Below are 4,697 nucleotides of genomic sequence, written 5' to 3'. Positions count from 1 at the left end.
TAATAACAATATTTTCTTTCTAGGCACCTGCCTTCTCACCTCCCCCAAGGAACAGAGGCCTGGCATCTCCGGGGTGACAGTACATGGGACACCTTTCCAGCCACACCTCTCACTGAGTGTGGACCCACAACACCTAGCTCTCCCCTTCCCCATGTTGCCCTATACCCAAAGAAAGTAGCCAGACTTGACTCAATGCCCCTTTTTCCTAGAGAGCCCAACTTGTTGGTCACAATTATCACTTCAGTTTCCTGTCATCTCTATATCCAAAGAGTCTGGAATGTTAAATTGGGAGCATAGTCCCCTGCCCCCAGGCCTGAGAGTTGTATTGGTCTGGACTCCAAATCCCAGCATGCCAGGTCAGGACCACTCCCACAAGGTATTTCAGATAGCTCCCAAAGGAGAATCAGGTGATCTCCCCCCCTCCCCCATTTGGCGGCCTCCTTGTTCCCCCTTGGGGCCACCGGAGAGTACAGGAATCCCATTAAACCTGAATATTTTTAAATTTGGCTTGTTGTGATTTGGTTTGATTGGGATTTTTGCATCAGCAGAGAGCTTGCATTAGGAAAATTCCTAACACCCACCTTTGGCTAGCTTTTCAACCTGCTTGGGCCTGGATAAAAATGCCCCAATGTCAGCTTAAAGTAGTTGCAGAAAGGAAAATGTCGTGCCGTATCCCCTGCCCAAAATAGATTAAAAGGCTGAGACAAGGGGGAACTCCCTGGCATGGGCGACAAGACAATTACCTATAGTGCCTGTTACTGTACTAAAAAAATAGGTCCAGAGTTGTCAATTAATGAATTTATTAATTTAATAGTTCCATGCCTCCTTAAAACCAGGGGCAAGCAGGACCCAAGATTGGGTCCTATCATCTGTGCTTGTGAAGGGGGAAATGTAGGAGCCAGCCATGATAAGCTAAATATGAACAGATCACCCAAAGGAAGTTTTTTATTTCCAACCATTATCTCCTGCCAGTGTAGGACTCAGCCATTGATAAATTTAATAGAGGCCTGAGTCTCAGTAGTTTACCCTGAAGCAATACCTATCTGCAGGAAGAACCACAAACCGAGATTACCCACTCTAAAACAGAGCATTCAAAAGGAAATGCCTAAATGCCTAACATTCCAACCACTGTAGATAGGATCACCTGCCAGCACACACTTACCAGGACACCCCTAGACAAATGTCAGCCAGTCAGGGGTCCTGAACCTCAGAGCCCTTCTTCCCCACCTTTACTACTATAAAAACCCAACTCTAACTGAGCTTGGGGCTCTCCGTTTGTTCCAAGATGTTGGGCATGCGGAGAGACCGAGTTTGCAAGCTTGCATAAAATAAAGGCTCTTTGCTTTTACATCGGGGTTCAGTCTCCTTATTGGCTTTTGGGGGACTTCGCGGATTTGGACATAACAGTCCCTACCATGATGCTCTACACAATGATCCCCAAATTAAATGCTTTCTTTTATAAACTTCCTTAGTCATGATGTTCTGTCCTGACAATAGAAGAGTATCTAAGACAGTGCCACACACCAATAGGATATGCAGTAGAAATGGTGGAAGCAGGAGGCTCACAAGTTTAAGACCGGCCTGGGCTACATATTTTTGCCAGGCATGGTGATGGATCTCTGAGTTCAAGGACAATCAGTGTACAAAGAGACTCCAGGCTTCTTGAGCTACACAGTAAAACCATCTCAAACAAGCAAAGAACAACAAAATAAAAACTAAAAAAAGAAAAAAGGATGGGGAGGGGCAGTTAGGCATGAAGGTGCATGCCTTTAATCTTGACACTAGAGAGGCAGAGGCAAGAAGGTCAATCTGATCTACATATCAAGGTCCCATTTAGCCAGGGCCAGAGTGAGATCCTGTCTCAAAAAGCAGGGAGAGGGGCTAGAAGAAGGCTGGAGATGGAGCTCAGAGGTAGAGTGGTTGGTTAACATGTGTTTGGGACCCTAGGTTCACACACACACAAATGTATTGTTATTTTATAATATATATATTACCTTAAAAACGTATATTTTTGTACTCTTCTGGCATGTGTATACATAAAAAAAAAAGAATGTTGGATCTAGTTAGTGACTGTTGGCAGCAACCCTCCCTCCTCCAGGTGCTCCCTGAAGAGTGAACTCAGAACAAGCCATTGGCAGTGTGCATACGCTATTAATAAGATGCAGGTGTGGACTCCCTTCTACAATATGTAATACAAAAGGGCCTCTGTCCATCTCCCCTCATTAGAGACAGGGTTTATCAGCAGTTCAAGGCCAGTAAGTTGGAGGCCAGACTGGGTGCCATAGAATTCTGTTCCAAAAACTAATGTAACAGCATCAATAATTAAAAATTATGTAAATTTAAAGACAGCACACATAAGATTGCCTAAACAGCGATGCAATAAATGTCAGCTGGGAGGCGACTCCTCTTTTGTTTTCTTCCTTGGGTCCGCATGAAGAAGTTTGGTCACATCTCTGTTTCTCCTGGTTCTGCTTTTCAGGTGTTAGGGGTCAGGAGTGGGCCTGTCATTCCTTTCCCTAACAATTCCGATGTGCGACAAGAATCGTGCAAGAAACAAGAGGAGCTGCTGTGGCGGGTACATGAGTACCTGGATAGCACAAGCAAACTCGCCCTCGCTTCCCTTCTGGTTCTCAATTCGTCTCAGTCCTGCTTGAGACTCTTAGTGCTGAAATTTACAAGCACGAGTCACCACACCCAGTTAGCAAATTTAACATCTATAATTAGGGCCCCCAGAAGTAAAAGAAAGCGGGCGTGTGTCACAGAGGCACTCTGAAATGACCCTCTAAAGAAGGTCTTGCAGGAAAAGCTGCTGGTGTGCACACAGCTCCGTCCTCCGTGCGCGCTGCACAAAAGAATGGTGATCCTCAGGTTTCCTTGAAGAGAGCCAGACCAGAGGGCTCTGCAATACAGAACTGGCTTTTTCGGCAAGATGGATGAAGATTTATGGGGGAAAATTCAGGGATCAGAAAGCGACCTCGGCAATTTCCAGAAACTGCGGAGGCAGGCGGGCTCTTTGGCTTTTCCCAGATCTAGCAAGCAGCATCCGGCGCCTGCAGGTACGCAGGAATGCTGTGTGCCCATCCCTTAACCTGTGCTTTCCACGAAAATCCTTTGGCAAAGCTGGTTCCAAGAGAACCTGGGAAAGCTCACGTGGGTATGAAACTTCCAAAATCTGAAGGATCCTGTCCTGAGATGGGTCGGGGAGAGGACAGCACAGACCAAGCAAAGGATGCTCCACACGCCAGGCACACTCCCGTGCATCCCTCTGTAGAGTGTGCACAGCCATCACAGAGAAAGCATGCTCCAGTGGCGCAATCGGTTAGCGCGCGGTACTTATACAGCAGTATATGTGCGGGTGATGCCGAGGTTGTGAGTTCGAGCCTCACCTGGAGCATGTTTTCTTCCCTTTCCGGCTCAAACGTGTTTGAAAATGCATTTTTCCTTCCAAGAAAACAAGAAATGGTAAATATTTTCCGTGGGGCGAGCATGTAAATTTCTATGACAAAGAGCATCTGGTCCTACTCAAACATGGGTGGAAAACCATGAGTCAAGAGGTTAAATTAACTAAACGCTAATTTCTAGACAGGCAGAAACACTACCCACTCCCGACCCATATCAGGACAGGATTCTTTAGATTTTGAGGACTGAGTCAGTATCTGGTAATGCTAATACTGATCTCATGTTCTGCTATTTCCACAAGGCTTGAAGTGAGGCCTAAATCTACAATTGTGCCAAGTCCTGCCTCACCACCTAGCTTAGAAAAGGCGCTCTGTGTAACCTGTGCACTGGAGAGGCTAAAGCAGGAAGACTGCCCGGAGGTGAAGGCCAGTCTGGGATACATTACCGAGTTCCAGGCCAGCCTGGCATATAGTGAGATAAAGTTAACCATTCTGGTTCCATCCTTGTCAGCTTGGTTCATATAGACATCTCCATAAAACATAATTTATCTTGTAATAAAGACAATAATACAGTTGCAATCCTCCTAACATGAAAGTGTCAGAGACCAGCTTCAACAAGTATAGCACTTACCAGGGTAGGGGCATGGGTGTTAGAAAAATAAGAGAACGAAGACACGAGTGAAAGTTACAAAACAAAAACATAGGGTAAGTAATATCAGGGGGAGTTCCAGCAAATACTGAAACCGACCGCATTTAATTTCCATTTGCTTAAATACCCCGACCTCAAAACGTAGGAGTAAGATAAAAAAACTGCTCTAACAAGGTACAAGGAAATGAACATAACGATTGAAGATTGCAGGCTACATTTTTAGTTAAACATTCTGTTGCTAAAACAAGACAAGTAACCCACATGCCCTAGACCAAAACAGTCCATAGGCAAACCACTTCCTGGGTGGAATCCACTGTTATCTTCCTAAGGGAGCAGGAATTTAGTTGGATCCTTGGACTTTTGTTTGAGGTAGGGACAGATCTACTTCTCGATACCTGAAATACAAGGTCTGGATATTAACCACACCTGTTGACAATAACCTTGAGAGAGCAGAACTCTAGGATCTAAACCAAGGTGGGACCTTTGTTTGAGGTAAAAATAGACAATAACCTTGAAGGAACAGAGGTAAGTTCCAACGAACTGATCACTAGTCAAGATACAATAGGTTCACTGTTTGGGCCTCTCCGTGAAAGGACGAGCAGACACACAATAGAAACATGCTAACTCTTGTGGATGCCACTCTGCGACGT

At 45.3% G+C, this 4,697-nt stretch overlaps 1 non-coding gene across 1 annotated transcript; it reads left to right on the top strand.

The window, feature by feature from the left end:
• Window positions 1-3,300: 3,300 nt before the first annotated feature.
• On the top strand, window positions 3,301-3,394 carry Trnai-uau (transfer RNA isoleucine (anticodon UAU)). Its single transcript has 2 exons — window positions 3,301-3,338; window positions 3,359-3,394. It is a non-coding gene; the product is annotated as a tRNA-Ile (tRNA).
• Window positions 3,395-4,697: the final 1,303 nt, after the last annotated feature.

The sequence above is a fragment of the Chionomys nivalis genome, chromosome 13, assembly GCF_950005125.1.
Source record: "Chionomys nivalis chromosome 13, mChiNiv1.1, whole genome shotgun sequence".
Lineage (NCBI taxonomy): Eukaryota > Metazoa > Chordata > Mammalia > Rodentia > Cricetidae > Chionomys > Chionomys nivalis.
This window is presented reverse-complemented; position numbering and strand designations above follow the sequence as displayed.